A 19,366-nucleotide genomic window follows, 5' to 3' on the forward strand; every position below is an offset into this window, starting at 1 on the left:
CATTTCCATGTTGGAATAGGTAACGATTGCAATGGCCCAGCAGCTTTCATGTGTATGGCCTTGACACGTCTACAAGTGTCACATCTCGCCACATAGCATGCGATTTCAATCTTTATCTTTGTCCACCAATAGAGACGATGTCAGCCAGAAGAACACATAAGGTTCCATGTGTGCAATTTGCTTCTTCTGATGGCACTGTACTATCTGAGTCTGTTGGGCGAGCGACAATTACGCAATTTTACCCAAACAGAATCAGATGCACCATCTTGGATAAAACACACAGAAAGTGGTTTACCAACAAGTGGTTACAGTAAGTTCATAGCACACGAGACGGGTGTGAATGTCGAATAACATCACGGTCAACTCGTGTTAGCCAGGGAATCCAAGTCCACGAAAGGTGATATAGATTCAAGAAAATTACCAGCGGAGGGATCTGTAGATGCGGACTTTGCAACCAGTCCATTTTATCCAGCACTAGTCATGGATCGGCATGATCACACACGTAGGAAAAGCACGTGTGAGGCGGTCGAGGCGCGACTAGAGCGATAATTAGGTGGTTACTGGTCGACTTAATTTGATTTTGGTAAGTACTTTCTTTAGGGTGGGTTGAACCAAAGTGAGTTTAGACAACTCGATAAAACGATATCTAAACTCAGCCTTTGTTCATTGGGTAGTTACAAGTTAGTCAAAACCAACTTGTTGAACTACTTTTGACATTAAGCAAATCCTCTCAGTACCATTGGTAAGCCATGGGTTGAGAGTTCACTCTTTGTTAATAAGAGAGTATGTATGTGGGTAAAAATCTATTTGGTCAAGTTGTTCATCTGTTTCCTCATGCGAGATGAATTATCCACTTGGTTAGGGAATACATGGGTTAAATAAGAGAGCGAATGTACAAACTCCTGCATTTCAGCAGCAGGGGAAGCAGATCTCTATTTTGAGAGCTAATCAGTTGTTTTCCAACACTAAAAAGCTCCAAGGCTTCACCTTTACACAAAGGATGTAAAGGGAACTTGTATGAGTAGTCACTACCAAGATCAAAAGAAATAAGACCACACATGAAAGTGGTATGCCCTTTTGATCCAACGGAAATGATAGATGTTGCTTGATCTCTTCACAAACAACATAGAAATTGTTTCAAGGAAAGGTCAATGGAAGATAACACATCAGTGTAATTCCATAATGGATCATGACTAGAGACCTCGATACCGGCATGCGCCAAGCAGCAAAATCTTGTGTGCACATTCATAGGAGGCTCTCAGTTTCACCGCAGTACCATAAGTTCTTAACCATGACACCATTACAAAACTGGCACCAATAATGAATCTCACGTGGTAAGAACAATTTGCGCAAAGATAACATATCGATATAGTCTAATAATGGATTATGACTATTAATGGTGATACCAGCGGGTGCCAAGTAGCGCAACCATGTGTGTGCATCCACAGGAGGCCCTCAGTTTCATCGCGGTGCCATCGGTTTTAGTCATAACACCATTGCCGGACGTAACCAATAAGAAATCTCGCGTGACACTAATGGATTGGGCAAGGGTGACAATATACAAAGAGATACTCCACCAGTAAAGATGGTTACAAGTAGAGAGCCAAATAGATCATGGTCCGACAAAATGAACAAGGCATGGCCATAACCTAAACTTGATGAAAGAAGTACGATGGGAGACTGTTAATTCAGCCCCAAGCATATTTCTATACCCATCGTAGAGATCACAAGGTCAAGGATTAGTATCTGATTAGATACGTAGGGAAAACAATCACAAGGTTAAGTTGGTATGCCTTAGATAAGTATGGGGAATTCAAAGGCATCAAATAAAGAAGATGATCAGGCATAACTTTCTTCATGTCTTGGAGCAAGTTGATGGCGGGGTACGCCAATGGGTCCAGTAGATTTGCGCGCGGTCTTTCTGGTGCGTGGCAACATTTCTCTAAGGGGGAAATCTTAATAGTATAGTTTTTAGCATGATGCAAGTGTAATTACAGAATCAACCTTAGTTGATTCACACCTTCTATACGTTGCACTCTTACTACCTGGTCTTTAAAATAAACTCTTCAGAGATACTTAGGTAAGAAGGGAAGAAATTTTCTAGATAAGTCTTGGAAAATTCCTTTTTTGAAGATGTCTCATAATATCTGCAGAGATGGGCTTCGCTCTGATACCAGCTGTGACGGAACCTCCCAAGTAATTAGGCCCACCTACAGTTGTCCTTGTCCAACGGACCTCAGACAACCCTGCAGGTGCACCTGACCACTTGACAAGTTTGTTATCTGAATTTCTTTTCCTTTCCCAAGAGCGTTTCACCCGTCACGCAAACATTACAATTCATCGGAGATACGGAAATGCGGAAGCAGTTACAATAATTTACTTTTATTGAAAAGTAAGATAGTGTTTAATATTTACAGACTAGAACATACTATATGAGTGCTGAGTATTATTATTACATACCATGGGGGCAAAAACTTCTCCCCAAATAGACAGTAAAAAGTTTTAACGGAGGGCCTTCCCTCCCGCAGCTCTAGTCTTGGTTCTCCTCTTTGGGTACCACCTTTGAACAGAAGCAACAAAAGTTTGTCGCTTCTTCACCTAAAACAACATGGGACAAAGCCCTGAGTACGAAGTGTACTTTCACAAGACTAACCCGACAAAGTGAAAGACTCTCAAGGATATGCTGGATTTGGGAATCAAGGAGAGGCTTTAGCAAGAATCAACTTAGATACTTTTGCAGAAATAGCTTACTAAAGTGAGTCCTTACTTTCAACATTTTAATGCTAGATTAAGTATTAATAGACCTTGTTTGCATCTAGTCTAATTTCACCATCTCATCAATACAACATCATTTTTATTCATGAGGTTCACATCCTGACTTAGGTTGTAGGGCAGTGATCAAGTCTCCACTGTCCGGGGATATAACGGCGATCCGAATCGATTTACTCAGCTGAGGATCTCTAACCACACGACATATGTAGCACTCAACCCTTGCATATGTCAACTCGCCACTGGGGTTCTTAAGACCAGATCAGATTCACGCCAACCGAGAGCACAGATACACCACCGTCCAGCCTCTTGCCACGGAGGGTACACGCTACTCTCGCCATCTCTCCACGCCCATTGCGTGTTATCTTATTCTGGTATTAGTCTACCCGAGGCAAAGCTTACCCTGTCCCATTTCTAGGGCATGTGGCCAGTTAAGATAGTCCTTGATCAGCAAGCCTACATACGCATCCAATCCTTAATCAACCTGGGTAGAACATCACCTGTTCCTAGCCCAAGTCCCGATTCAAGTACTTCCACCCTTAGGATTGTTTGTATTCCTTAGGATGAAAAGAGCATCAAAGGGAACTTTGTAGTAAGATCCCACCACGCTCTCAATGAAAATATTCTTGCTGGTAGAAGCCATCTTTCCTTAGGATAACCCCTGAGCTAGGCCTTAATGCAAAAGACAACATCTATCCACAAGATCTGAGCACGGCTAAGCATTTTTGTAAATCATGTTTTGATACTTCACCAGAAGTATCTATAAAGGTATGGATATCAAGGAAGGCAATGCATCAAAGGGTTTCCAAGCAACTCCTATAAACCTAATGCACATTTCACTTGACTTAAAGTGTGCAAAAATTATTTAAAAACACAAGGGGTTGCATGCACTGGGGCTTGCCTTGTTTTACTGCTGAATTAGGCTCGGACCCGCAGATGTCAAAATAAAAACAGCTGCCTGCCTGATGTTCCTCAGGTGGTGGTGGTGGTGTCCTTTCTTCTTCAACTTCAACTTCTTCTTCGTTTGCTATATATAGCCAAGTATAATAATGAATGTTCATGTAGTGCTCATGAAGATGCAAAAACAATAGAAATTGGTTATCTAAAGTCTTGAATACAATTTTCCTTCACGGTCCTTCAGGGAACTAGGGTTTCTAGAGTCAATATTGAAGTTCACAGGGCAGGGGGTAGGGTTTTGGGTTCTAAGTATCCGATAAGATCCAAATCATACCAAACTCTACCCAAGGCTTCTAAATATTATATAAGGGTCATCTAAAAAGTTTGGAAATTTTTGGAATTATTATTGATTTTCTAAAATCCAGAAGCAAGGTTTTAGGCTATTTTAAATGCTCCAAAATTCCCTATTTGATCTAAAAATCATGAAACTATTTTTATTAAATTCTATGAAAAATTAGAAATCTAGCAAAATTGGTTTAACATTTTTACCATTTTTCTACATTTTTCTACAAATTTCCAAAGTTTCACAGAAAAAGAAAAGAGAAAACGTGAACAGTACTGGGCCGAAAGCAGCCCAAACGGCCCACCTTGCACAGGAACAGGGACGCGCCCACGCGCGCCTGCGCGCGCACGGGTTAATTTGCACAGAGGCCCTCGCTGTATGAAAAATTTTGTTAAGAATCCCCAGCCACTATTTATCCTCTATCTGACAGTTACGCAAAGGTCCCTGGACTTTCTTTTCTTCTCCAACAAGCTCCCTGACCGCGGCGCGCTCACCGTTCATCCCTGATGCGGCCTGTACTGGCCATGGCCGGCGATGGCTGCCAAGTCTAGCTATCGGGGAGGCATAACCGACCTAAGGTGACTCAGGAAAACACTCACTAATCTTAGCTTGAATACTTTGGGAATGGTCTGGCCATGTGCACGGCGGAGACCGTGATCACGAGCTCGCGTTCTCGCTTAACCATGGCCGAATTGAGCTAACGGTTGCCACGACAAGCTTCACAAGCATGCAGAGCTACTAAAACAACGCTTTAATTGGATAGAATCTTACCAGAGCGGGCTGGCCACGGACGAGCTGTTCTCGGCGGCGCGGCTGACCGATTTGGGGGAAAACGGCGTCGTGGCGTGCTCGGGTGAAATTGAGGGCAGAGCTTGGGGCTATACAGCCACAAGGGACTCTAGTTTTACCGTGCACAATCAATTTGAGAGGAGGAGGAAGAGGCAGCGTGAATTTGGCTTCGATTCAACTCATTGTGTGTGTGATGTTCATACCTCGCCATGGACCACAGGGCTATTTATAGCCGCGGCGGTCCGGCGATCACTTCATGGCCACGTATAACCTTGTTAGCGCAAGCTTACACATAAGGAAGAGATACAGTGAGGTAGAATCAGGGCATGGATGACACCATGGCAAAACTGGCTGAGTCACGGTGGCCGCCGTGACTATCTCCGGCCACGGTCGACCGGGTTCGCGAAATCATGCCACGTTTGAGGCTATCCACCCTGGATCAATCCCTAGCACTGGATCGCGCAAGTTCATCCATTTCAACAGTGCCCCTGTTCTTATCGCTTCATCAGATATTTGCAGCGCTCGATCTTCGGTTTTTGTCTGAACCGACCACCTTCTTCCATCTTTAACTCTGGATTTTTGTTAAGAACAGAGCAATCTCCCTTAATAAAGTTTGTTCTTGATTCAACAGCCTTCAAACCTTCTACAGGATATTTGGGTCAAAACCGAGTGGATTCAAAGATATGGCGCATCAAATTTAGCCTCATCTCACTGTGACCATTTCTGATCTAGGGTTCAGTTTCAGTTATCTAACCCAGTTCTGATAGAGCAACTTTGGGCTTGCTTTTCTCCAATTCTTGCATAACAACCAAAGATAATGTCTGCATCAAAGTTGCTCTCCTATAATAGGTCTATAAAATTGATGTGGTGACCTAGGGCAAAAACCTTATAATTTGAAAGTTACAAAGCCTCAAAGATGAGCTCAAATACTGAATTTCAGACTTAGCCTTTAGAACACCAATAGGGTCTTTTTGCAAATAGGTCCAAAATTCAGGGTTTAGCTTGTAAATCTTCATGATTGTGAACCATATGACTAAGGACACCTTATTATCATGGTTTTTACACTTTAGTCCAGAAGTGCACTGATTTTGCACTTAGCCCCCTACGGTTTAGGTTTAGGGTTTTCCAGGGTTCCTTTTTAGGGTTTTTGGTATTTCAGGGGTGTGAATGTAATGTGGGTCCATTCTTAGTAACATTTTATGACTATTTCACTTAAGCTTTAGGGTTTTCTCTTTTTGGATTTTGTTTTACCCTTCTAAACCACATTTAGGGTTAAGTACCCTACTCCAGGGTTTTATTTGCAAAAGGTCATATCAATACAACTTGTTTGAAATTTTGCCTAGTGAATGCACTCTAGGTGTGTCAAACATATGAAATGCCAATGCTTATGATGTTATGCTCAAGTTTTAGTGACAGTAACACCAGGGGTGTTACAGACAGATTGACCAAAGTGGCTCACTTCATTCCGGTCAATACTACTTACAAAGGTTCTCAGCTGGCAGAGTTATACATGGCTCGAATTGTGTGTTTACACGGTGTACCGAAGAAGATTTTTTCTGATCGTGGATCCCAATTCACCTCAAGGTTTTGGAAGAGCCTTCATGAGAACATGGGTACAAAGTTGAACTTCATTTCGTCTTGTCATCCTCAAACTGATGGCCAAACTGAGAGAACTAACCAAGTACTGGAAGATATGCTAAGAGCTTGTGCCCTTAAGCATGGAGGCAGTTGGGACAAGAGTCTACCATATGTTGAGTTCTCTTATAATAATAGTTACCAGGCCAGTTTGAAGATGTCACCATTTGAAGCTTTATATGGCAGAAAGTGTAGTCCTCTATATTGGGATCAGACTGGAGAAAGGCAGTTCTATGGGCCTAAAATTATTCAAGAGGTAGAAGAACAAGTGTGTATGATCCGGGAGAACTTGAGGGTAGCACAAACTCGGCAGAAGAGCTGTGTTGATAATCGAAGAAGACCATTGGAATTCGAAGAGGGTGATCACGTGTACCTCAAGGTGTCACCAATTCGTGGGATGAGACGATTCAAAGTTAAAGGCAAGTTATCCCCTCGCTTTATTGGACCATTCAGAATTTTTAGGCGAGTTGGGGAGATGGCCTACCAACTTGAGCTACCTGATCATCTGTCTGATGTACACGATGTATTCCACGTATCTCAACTCAAGAAGTGTCTCTGTGTCCTCGATGAACAGTTACCAATGGAAGAACTCAGTGTTCAAGGTGATCTAACTTACATGGAGTATCCTATCAAGATCATAGACACTTTGACTTAGGTTACAAGGAATAAAGTGATAACAATGTGCAAAGTATAGTGGAGTCACCATGGTGAAGATGAGGCTACTTTCCCCACCTCTTTCCAAGTCCTTCCTAATCTCGAGGACAAGATTTTTTAAGGGGGTAGGATTTGTAATACCCAAGTTGTAAAGAGTAAGAAAGGAGATAATTTCCTTATATGATTTGCCTCTATTTATTTGAACATGTGAATAACCACATTTAGAAGTGAATAAATAACAAATGACACATAAATAACTTGTGCATCATGTTGGAGTTATTTGGTTGTGCATCTAATAATAATATTAACCATAGTGACCGAAATAAGTTAATATCCAAATTGGAGATTTAATACCTAATTTGAAAATTTAGAAATGGGAAATAACAAAGAAAAGAGGAGAAAGAAAATACTATGTAAATAAAAATAAATATATAAATATATACACTTGTTGGTCACTTGTTCTCAAATGTTGTAGGTCAAGAACAAGGCAACAAAATTGTTAATTATTACGGACCTTCATCTTCTGAAGCATTATTTCCACATGGGTATAATGCTCATCAGACGAAGGTCAAGAAGGACATACCTTCATCATTTAACATGTGAATAGAAATGCAAAAGGATGAAAACAGTAACTGCATCTTATTAATTTATTCATATTTGCATTCCATAAAACATGTATGAATATTAACAGTATTAATATTGCGTAGATAACTTCGGCTTGCTCGAAGGTGAAGACGTGAAAGAGTGATTACAATTCAGCGTGAACAGTATGGTGCTATTGTTCATCTATTTATAGGCACGGGACGTAGCCCGGGTAAAAGTACATTTGTATCCCTGACATTTATTTATGATGAAAGGGAAATAGGGTTAACCTTTTTCTATAATTTTTTTTGGTGGTTGATCGTCAACACAAACACATGGACTAACTAGTTTGTCTAGAATTCATGTATTAAAGGTGCATAAGGTTCAACACAAACCAATAAAATATTCAAGTTAGGGACCCAATTCAAAAGGAGCAAAAGGAACTTGAGTGTGCTGTGGACTGGCGCACCGGACTGTCCGGTGTGCCACCGGACAATGTTCGGTGCACCAGAACCGTATAGGGGTCAACCAGCCACTCTCAGGAAAATGCAGGCGCGCTCCGCTATAATTCATCAGACTGTGCGGTGTGCCACCGGACTGTCCAGTGAGCCAGCGGGCAACGGCTATCTGCGCGCAACGATCAACTGCAAAAGTACCTGCCACGTGAACAGTGCCGCGGCAGAAGTTAGAGCCACGAAGTCAGAGGGCACTAAACTGTCTGGTGCCGCAAGAAGACAAAGCTCCAACGGTCGACTTTGCTCCAAACCCTAACGGTTGGGTGACATGGCGGCGCATCGAACAGGGCACAGTACCTGTCTAGTGGCGTACCGGACTGTCCAATGCGCCCATCGCCAACAGCCTCCCCAATGGCTATGGAAGTGGTTGGGGGCTATAAATACCCCAACCACCTCATTCATATCCTTCCAAGCATTCCAAACAATGTATTCAATACAAGAGCAAAAGACTCCACTCCAAGATACATCAAATAGATTTGATCCTCTCCAAAGCCTCCAATTCAACTCAATTCCATTAGGGACTTGTGAGAGGGTGTTCTTGTGTTCTTTTGTTGCTCTTGTTGCTTGGCTTGGCCTTTTTCTTTTCTTTCTCTTATTCTCAAGTACTTTGTAATCGAGGCAAGAGACACCAAGTGTGTGGTGGTCCTTGCGGGGTCTTAGTGACCCGTGAGATTAAGGAAGAAGGCTCACTCGGTCTAAGTGACTGTTTGAGAGAGGGAAAGGGTTGAAATTGACCTGGTCTTTGTGACCTTCTCAAGGGGACTAGGTTCTTTGGAACTGAACCTCGGTAAAACAAATCACCGTGTTCACTCGCCTTATTTCTTGGTTGATTTTTCCCTCTCTTTTTGACTTGAATTAAATTCTAACGCTAACCGCCGACCTTAGTGCTTGTTTAAAGTTATAAATTTCAGGTTTTGCCTATTCACCCCCTCTAGGCGACTTTCAATTAGTATCGGAGCCCGGTGCTTCATTAGAGTCTAACAACTCGAAGTAATGTCGGGAGATCACGCCAAGAGGGAGATAATGACCGGCGACAAATCCGCAAGCTCGGGGAGGACTCTCTCAAGGGAGTCCAGCAACAAACACAAGGAAGAATCCTCTTCCTCCATCAAGTCGCATCGGAGAGGTGACAAGAAGAAGAATATGAAGAAGGTGGTCTACTACGAGACCGACTCATCGTCACCCTCCACATCAAGCTCCGACTCGTTCGTCGCTTCTAAGCGCCATGAGCGCAAGAAGTATAGTAAGATGCCCCTATGCTATCCTCGTATTTTAAAGCGTGCTCCATTACTTTATGTTCCCCTAGGCAAACCACCATATTTTGATGGTGAAGATTATTGTATGTGGAGTGATAAAATGAGGCATCATCTAACCTCACTCCACGAAAGCATATGGGACATAGTTGAATTTGGAGCGCAGGTACCATAGGTGGGGGACAAAGACTACAACTCGGACAAGACCGCCCAAATACGGCACTTTAACTCCCAAGCAACTTCTATACTCCTCGCCTCTCTATGTCAAGAGGAGTATAACAAGGTGCAAGGGTTAAAGAGCGCCAAAGAAATTTGGGACGTCCTCAAAACCGCGCACGAAGGGGAAGAGGTGACCAAGATCACCAAGCGCGAGACAATCGAGGGGGAGCTCGGTCGATTCGTTCTCATCAAAGGAGAAGAGCCGCAAGCCATGTACAACTGGCTCAAGAGGATGGTCAACCAAGTGCGCAACCTCGGGAGCACCAAGTGGGATGACCATGAAATGGTTAAGGTTATTCTTAGATCACTTGTTTTTCGTAATCCCACTCAAGTGCAACTAATCCGTGGAGACCCTAGATATAAACAAATGTCTCCCGGGGAAGTGATTGGCAAGTTTGGGAGCTTTGAACTTATGATCAAAGACTCCAAACATATTGTCAACTTAGAGCAAGGCACCACCTCTACACCCGAGGTGCAACCCATCGCATTCAAAGCAATGGAAGAGAAGGAGGAGTCTACATCGAGTAGGCTTCCAATCGACGCCTCCAAGCTCAACAACGAGGAAATGGCGCTCATCATCAAGAGCTTCCACCAAATCCTCAAACAAAGGAGGCGGAAAGATTACAAGTCCTGCTCCAAGAAGGTATGCTGTCGGTGTGGTAAGTCCGGTCACTTTATCGCTAAATGTCCTATTTCTAGTGGAAGTGACAGGGACGACGACAAGAAAGGGAAGAAGAAGGAGAAGAAGAGATACTACAAGAAGAAGGGTGGCGATGCCCACATATGTCGGGAATGGGACTCCGACGAGAGCTCCACCGACTCCTCCTCCGACGAGGATGCTACCAACATCGCCGTCAACAAGGGCCTCCTTTTCCCCAACGTCAGCCACAAGTGTGTCTCATGGCTAAGGACGACAAGAAGAAGAAGGTACACTCTAGAGCCACCCCCAAATATACAAAATCTAGTGATGAGGGTAGCTCTAGTGATAGTGAAGATAATTTAATGTCTCTCTTTGCCAACCTTAGCATGGACCAAAATAAAAAATTAAATGAATTAATAGAAGCAATTAATGAGAAGGATGAACTCTTGGATAGCCAAGAGGACTTCCTAATTAAAGAGAACAAAAAATTTGTTAAACTGAAAAATGCTTATGCTCAGGAAGTAGAAAAATGTGAAAACTTAACTAAAGAGCTTAGCATTTGTCATGATTCAATTTCTAGTCTTAGAAATAAAAATGCTAGTTTAGTTTCTAAGATTGAAAAATTGAATGTCTGCAATGATTCTATTTCCTGTCTTAGAGATGAGATTGCTAGATTAAAATCTAAGATAGAAGAATTAAATACATGCAAATCTTCTACATCTACTGTTGAGCATGTTTCTATTTGCACTAGATGTAGATATATTAATGTTGATGCTATAGATGATGTCACACCCGGTTTTGGAAGGCAAACCGAATGCGAACCATGTACGTGCCAGGATCAGAAACTCACGTACACAACGATTACATAATTGGACATCATTACACAATGCTCGAAATAAATAGCGGAAAGGTACTTTATTACATCAAGATGTCCAAGACATCCACAGAGTCTAATACATAACCATTGTTCAACATAAATATCAAAGTGTGGAGAAACGAAACGTAGATGCTAAGCCTACATAGGCAACTGGCTGGGGGTTTGCCACTAAGAAAGAACTAGAACTCGTCATATTCCTGGAACTCCTCGAAGTCATCCATGTTGCCAACATCACCTTCTGAGCACTGAGTACAGTGGGGACAACCTAGGGATGGGTGGTTTGTAAAGCAAGGGTGAGTACACATCAACGTACTCAGCAAATGTCCCGTTTGGCTAAAGTGGACTAGCTGTATGAGGGGTTGAGGTCAAGCAGTTGCTTTTAAGTTAGTCAAGTATTCATTATTATTAGTAGAGCCAACTTTTAGTAATAAACCCAGTTATTACCCAAAAGTACTTCCTCAAAAGAGGAAATACTAGAGATCAGATTTTATAACCAACATTCTTAATCATCATCATAAAAAGTATCCAAAGTTCTTCTAATCAAAGAGGATCCCAAGGCTGCTCTTAACCGTGAGCTCAACCGATATACCAGTTTCTAACACTCAGAAGAGGTTGTACACTTTACCCATAAGTCGTGATTGTGGCAGAACCACCCGAATTATTCCAGCTTAAGTGCCTAAGTCACGCCTCAGGGGCCGTAACACACTTAAATCGGAATAACCCGTCAGTCCCTCAGATCTAGTCTGATAGAGCCACTTAACCAGGATCAAATTCCACAATCTCACTCGAAGGTGAGTCACAGAAGAAATACATTAAAACAGGAAACCTCAAATTAAGTACGGAGTTATTACATAAATCGGAGTTTTTGGAGTAGCAAATAAAGTTCACAAATTAAAGTGCAGCGGATAATCGATGTCGTCGGTAACGAGGAAATGGGCAAGGCCTAGCCCACTACTCCTCATGCTCCTCTCCTGCCGGAGCAACATCCCACTCGACCGTCCAACCCGGTGGCAGGGTGGTAGGCCAAGTCACACCATCAACTACATCCTGCATGGTACCTGCAAAAATGGTGCCACAAGCAAGGCTGAGTATACTAATACTCAGCTAGACTTAACCGGTGTGAGGAGTCTACTCCTCTACCTCTAGACTATGCAGCTGTTTGGCTGAGGGGTTTGGTTTGCCAAAAGCACTAGCTGTTTCTAAAATCAACTTTTAGCTTTTCAATTTCTACCATCATTAACTTAGCTAGATTGGCTCCTTCTAAGCATACATGGTAACAAGCAATTAGTTCAATCAACAAGTTATCTCATGTAATCCACATTTCACTTCTTACTCGATGCAGTACAAGGAATCAAGCAGTCTCATTAGCTGCGAGAAGCAGACGATTCGAATCGAGTTTTAACCTTGCAAGGTAAACCTAAACACACGGCATGTCAGGGCACTCTGACCCCGCACATGACAACCGTCCCCATCGATTCCCCGTTCGCGTCCAGGCCTCACCGCCTTGGCATACAATGCTCCACTGACCCCGGCTGCCGCCGTGCAGTGACCGCACTTGTACCCACCATAGCTAGCATGGGAGACCCTGTCTCAGGTCGCATGAGGGATAAAGTCCGCGCCCGGCTTCACTCAGGTACTAGGTTTACCGGTTACCATTTTTCCCGGCATGTGTTTAGTACATTCAAAAGCTTGACTCAGGTATCCACACATTAATCCTTAATTCATTTTTCCCGTCTCATGGACAAGGCATCCTCCCTGGATCCAAATCCATAGACCAACATATATCCCATTATCAAGATGAATACAATCAATTCCTGACCTCGCGCGAGTGCTAGAAAAATCACTCGACTTCTACCGAGATCCTGATTAGCAAGCAGCTACTCGACCTAGCATACTAGTATTCATCTCAAAAAGGAGTCCTAAGTTCATGCAACTAGGGGTTTCAAGCAACTCCTACACTTAAGTGCACATTACAGTCCTACAAGCATTAAGTGTAGTAAAGTAGCATATATTAACATGGTTATGCATAAAACCGGGGCTTGCCTTCAATTGCTGGGGCTGCGGGGAGATCCTCAATAGCAGCCTCTGAAGCCTGCTCCTGGTCCTCCTCTTGGACAGGTCCTTGCTCGGGGATGAGCACGTACTCTCCGTCGGCAAGATTACAATCTAATGAATGCAATGCGTAAGATACATACATGATATGATATGTGCTTTAGAATTTACAACTTAAAGATGTATGGTCTTTTTGAATTTAAACAAGTTAACCTTTCTTATGTAAAACCCTTTAGTGGTATACTTGGTAAATTGGGTTAGTTTTAATGGGATGAGGTTTATTCCTTCTTCTCTTTTCTTTTATTCTCTTTAATGTTTTGGAGTAGGTTTGAACTACAAGTTGCTTTTATAGAATTCCAAAAATTCTGCAAAAATTACAGTGGCTTGTTACTGGTGTATGATTCTCTGTCTCAAAATTTGGGGTTCAGAAAGTGAATGGTTTTCTCTGGACAAAATTGCCAAATCTTAAGGCAGAAGGGGTACTTTGAACTACAACTATTATTTAACAGTGGGTAATTCTTTAAAACTTATTTTTGCTAGCTTTTAGGTGTCATAACATGACTTGATACAAATTTCTAGTCATTAATACCTTTTAATTCTTTTCCTATGGTTTTCTTAAGGTTTCTAGCCAAAGGGGTGCTTTCTACTACCACTATGTTTGAAAAACATCAAACAACAGAGTTCTTATTTTTCTTAGCTAGTATTTTGTGCAAGAGCAATCATTCTGGAGTTTGGCTTCCTTTTGCCTAAGGGAAGGGGTGGTTTGCATTATTTGAGCTAAATGGCCTTTCTCACAACTTACTAGCAAAAGGCATGGGTTCACTTCTTTTTCATGGGTTTGTATTTTTCTCTGGTGGTTTATCTCATCATGGACTTAGCAAATTTTTGGTTGCCCATTATCTCATTATTTGAGGTTGTTTATGATTTATTGGGAAAATGCCTTATTACCACTTTGTATTTATTTTCCTTACTTAAAAAGTTAGGCTGGGGTGCTCTGTATTTTTGTAGTGGGGCTCTGGTGGTTATAAGTTCACTGGATTTTTGTTAACCACTTTGGTTATGGTTTTGCAATTTTAATAATTGATTTTCAGTCCACATAAGGCTGATTAAAGCATCTTAATTAGAAATTGGTCCTAATTAATGGTCTCTGCATTTTTCCTAGGTTCTTTGTTGCATAAGTAAACTAGGAAAAATATTACTAATCACTGTTCAACATTTTCTAATGCTTTTCTGATTTTCTCTAAGTTGTGGACAACATGGCTTTAAATGAATAACTACATCATAATCTCTAATGCTGGGGATTCTACTATTTTTAAACAATGTCTAATTAGGGTATAAGCATCTACAAAATTTCTTAAGCTCAGCACAAAAGAAAAACTAATTTTCCTTAATTAAACAAGGTTTAGGGGGTTTCTGTTTTTAATTTTAAGCTCTAAAATTTAGAACAGAAAGCATATGGTTCAATAATTTTAAATGATAGATCATAATATTCCAGAGCTAGCAAAATTGGTTTGACAGCTTTTCATTAAGATTTCATCAAGTTATGAATTTTCTAAGTTCTTTGGTTATTTAAAAAGAATAACAGAATTGATAAAAGGGAAAAAACCACTTTGCACTGGGGTCCCTGGCGGTTTTTCTAAGTTTTCCTCGCGAATCAGTCCTTAGGTTACTATTCATATGAGTCGCTGACATTACAGAAAACCCCTCGGGTTCTACAGATCCTAACCCGAGGTCCTTCTTCTACCTCAAACAGTAGCCGCGGCGAAGAAAAGGGCGGAGGGGCTCACCGGCGGCGAGACTGTTCCGGTGAAGTGGTCGAGGGCGAAGGGGAGGTCGCGGGGATCACAACGGTGTGCGGAACGTCAACGGAGATGGCCGGAGTTGGTCGGTCCACGCGCGCAGGCGGGGATGCTCGTCGGCGGCGAGGAGACCGGCCTGGTCACGGCGAGATAGTTCAATCAAATGGGTCAGGGAGATCCACGGGATGCCAGAGAAGACATGAGCGAAAGGAATTGGGCGGAGACTCACTGGATAGCTCGGTCCACGCGCGGCGGCGGAAGACCGAAGTCCGGTGAGGTTGATCTCGGGCCTCCGGTGAAGTCCGGTCGGGTCCGAGGGCTTGGCGAGCTTCACGGGCTACTGGCGGAGCTAGCCGAAGCACAGGTTGGGCTGGAGGGCGGCTGGAGTGGGCTGGCCACGGCGGCCGTAGCTCTGGCGGCAATGGCGGGCGGAAATACGCTCGCCGGAGCTAAGGAACGGTGGCTGGCCGATGAGGGTGAGTGCGGGGCGAAGAGAGGTGCGCCCGGGGAAGCTTTATAGGCGCGGGCGGGCACGGCCGAGGGCGTGGGCGCGCGGCGGACTTGACCGGACGCCGGGGCGAGCGCGCGCGCGGGTTGGGCGAGCTCTGGCGTGCCGACCAGGGTCGAACACGTGTGCCCGTGCGTTCTGCCCAAGCTCTGGCGTGTGTGGTCGCTCATCCGAGCCTGCTCTCGCCTGGGTCAGTGCACAAAACCTCTTCTCCTCCCTACAAGCTACCATTCTTGTGTGGAGGTCATAGGATTTTGCCTACTGGTTACAGAGATATGGAGCCAGGAAATCTGGTCTGTCTCCCTGCCCAAACCCGAGGCAAATCCCAAGTTTTGTCGTGTCTAGGGCTCGCGTCCCAATGCCATCTTCTGGCACACGACAGAGGGGTTAGTTAGACACAAATTTGTCAATGGGGCCATTAGGATTCGAGTTAGGGATCAAGGTGAACATCCCTGATCTTTGGCTCAAGGTCTGAATTTCAGAATTCTGAAATTCGGAATTCCCAATGAGTCCCAACAAAAGAAGCTTGATTTGGGGGTTTTCTTGAATTATTTTGGTTAAGCTTTCTCAATCTATCTTGTTGCTTATCAAATATACTTTAACTTATATTATTGGCTCAACTCAAAATTTTAAACTTTTCATTCCCTTTTGCTTATTTTCTTGAATTTTGTTCATGGGGTTCACTTAGAGTTCTTAATTAGGGTTGCACATTCTTATCTTTTCAAGGACTCAATTGTTTTGATCATGACACTTTTAAACATATACTTGGTGAATTATTTGTCACTTAAGTTATTTTGATGCTCATGCTTACTTTGGTTCACAGGAAGTAATGGCTCTTGGTGTGGCTTTTTAAGAGAAACCCTAGGTGACACTGGGGTGTCACAACCTTCCCCCCTTAAAGGAATCTCGTCCCGAGATTCAGGCCAGAGTCCTCCCGGGGTGAAGCGAAGGGTGAGACTGATAGGAAAAAGGGTGATGATTGTTATTATTAGGGCAAAACTGCTCTTCGAATGTCATTCTCTTTGCAACTTCAGAAGGAAGTCCTTTTAAGTTTTATCTTTTAGTTACTTCATTCTGAATTAAGATCATATTTTTGGAAATTAGATTCGAAAGGCAGGAGGAGGGGTTGGGGGTGATTACATACCAGCTTCCTTAGGTAGGCAATCGGGGAAGTTGGATCTTAAGAATTCCTCGGTTTCCCAAGTAGCTTCCTCCTCTGAGTGATTACTCCACTGGACCTTGAACATCTTGATCGATTTAGCCCGAGTTGATCTTTCCTTGCAATCCAGAATCTTGGAGGGGTACTCTTGGTACGAGAGATCTGGCTCTATCTCCAATTCTGGCTCTGCTAGAATCTCAGTCGGCAATCGAACACACTTCTTTAGCTGAGATACATGGAATACGCTGTGAATGGCAGACATCTTTGAAGGTAACTTCAGCTTGTATGCCACGGGTCCACATGCTTCAATGATCTCATAAGGTCCAATGTAACGAGGGGCTAGCTTGCCTTTGATTCCAAACCTCTGCACTCCCTTGGTGGGTGATACCTTGAGGTATACAAAACTTCCCACCTCGAACTGGAGAGGTTTCCTTCTTCTGTCATGATAGCTCTTCTGCCTGGCCTGAGCAGCTTCTAGATTCTTCCTGATCAGCTTGACCTTCCTTTCGGCTTCAGTCACCAAATCAGGTCCAAAAACTTCTCTTTCACCAGGCTGAGACCAATTGAGTGGTGTCCTGCACCTTCTCCCATAGAGAGCTTCAAAAGGTGCCATCTTTAGGCTGGACTGATAACTATTGTTATAAGCAAACTCTGCCAAGGAGAGGTGCTTATCCCAGTTCTTGCCACAATCGATCGCACAAGCTCTCAGCATATCCTCCAGAATCTGGTTTACCCTTTCCGTCTGACCATCAGTCTGTGGGTGGTAAGCTGAACTCCTGATTAGCTTGGTTCCCAAAGACTCTTGCAATTGTTCCCAAAATCTGGCAACAAATTGGGCTCCTCGGTCAGAAACAATGGTCCGAGGTAATCCATGCAAACACACGATCCGGTCGATATACAATTCTGCATACTTCTGAGCCTTATCAGTGGTGTGCACAGGAAGAAAATGTGCCACTTTAGTCAATCGGTCCACAATAACCCAAATTGAATCATGATGACGAGAGGTGTTGGGCAGACCCACAATGAAATCCATGCTGATGTCGTCCCACTTCCACGAAGGTACGGACAGTGGTTGCAAAGCTCCAGCGGACTTCAAGTGGCTTGCCTTTATCCTCTGACAGGTGTCACACTCTGATACATACTAGGCTATCTCCCTCTTCATTCTGGTCCACCAGTACAAAAGCTTCAGATCATGGTACATCTTGGTGCTTCCCGGATGCATAGAGAATTTGGAGAGGTGAGCCTCATCCAAAATTTTCTTCTTGAGATCCCGGTCCTTAGGAATTACCAATCTGCTTTTGAACCATAACACACCCTTCTCATCCTGGCGGAAACAATTATACTTCTCAACCTTCTGATGGAGATTCTTCTTGATAATCTGCACTCCCTTGTCACTGAGCTGGGCCATGATAATCTGGTCTTGCAAAGCTGGCTCAACAGAAATGTGAGACAAAGAACCAGAAGGAATCACTTCAATTTGCATCTTGCTCAACTCATCACACAAGGTGTTAACACGAGAATCCATCAGAATACAGTTGCATTGCAACTTCCGACTCAAGGCATCAGCTACCACATTAGCTTTCCCTGGGTGATAATGTACCTCCAGGTCATAATCCTTGATCAGCTCTAGCCATCTTCTCTGCCTCATGTTGAGATCAGCCTGAGTAAAAATGTACTTAAGGCTCTTATGATCAGTGAAGATGTTGCAGTGGGTTCCCATCAGGTAGTGCCTCCACATCTTCAATGCATGAACCACTGCTGCTAACTCAAGGTCATGAGTGGGATAATTTTGCTCATGAGGCCTGAGTGCTCTTGAGGCATAAGCAATGACTCGGTTGTCTTGCATCAAGACACAACCTAGCCCGGTGCCAGAGGCATCGCAATATACATCAAAAGGCTTGCTGCTGTCGGGTTGCGCCAAAACTGGTGCGGTGGTCAGATGCTGCCTCAATGCATGGAAGGCATCTTCGCACTTCTGACTCCACACAAACTTGACTTCTTTCTTCAGCAACTCAGTAATAGGCTTCGCAATCCGAGAGAAGTCCGGAATAAATCTTCGGTAATAACCGGCCAATCCCAGAAAACTCCGAATCTGGCGAACAGTCGTTGGTGGCCTCCAGTTCATCACCTCTTGCACTTTATCAGGATCAACAGCTATTCCATCCTGAGAGATAGTGTGACCCAAGAATTTGATTTCCTTTAGCCAAAAATCACACTTGGATAGCTTGGCATAAAGGTGGTGCTCTCGCAGACGTTGAAGCACTACATGCAAATGCCCGGCATGTTCTTCTTCGTTCTTCGAGTACACCAGAATATCATCAATGAAAACCACTACGAACTTGTCCAATTCTGGCATGAAAACAGAATTCATCAGATACATGAAGTATGCTGGTGCATTTGTCAGCCCGAATGACATCACCAAAAATTCATACAGCCCATATCTGGTTGAGAATGCCGTCTTCGGAATATCACTTGCTCGTATTTTGATCTGATGGTAGCCAGAGCGAAGGTCTATCTTGGAAAACACCTTGGCCCCGACCAACTGGTCAAAGAGAACGTCAATACGAGGCAAAGGATACTTGTTCTTGATAGTTACCGCATTAAGAGGGCGGTAATCTATACACAGCCTCAAGCTTTCATCCTTCTTCTTCACAAATAGCGCTGGACATCCCCAA

At 43.4% G+C, this 19,366-nt stretch overlaps 1 pseudogene; it reads left to right on the forward strand.

Moving 5' to 3' along the window:
* The first annotated feature begins 8,031 nt into the window (after positions 1-8,031).
* Positions 8,032-19,366, forward strand: part of LOC109941460 (uncharacterized) — a 30,505-nt pseudogene continuing 19,170 nt past the window's right edge.

The sequence above is a fragment of the Zea mays genome, chromosome 1 (genome assembly GCF_902167145.1).
Source record: "Zea mays cultivar B73 chromosome 1, Zm-B73-REFERENCE-NAM-5.0, whole genome shotgun sequence".
NCBI classification, from domain to species: Eukaryota; Viridiplantae; Streptophyta; class Magnoliopsida; order Poales; family Poaceae; genus Zea; species Zea mays.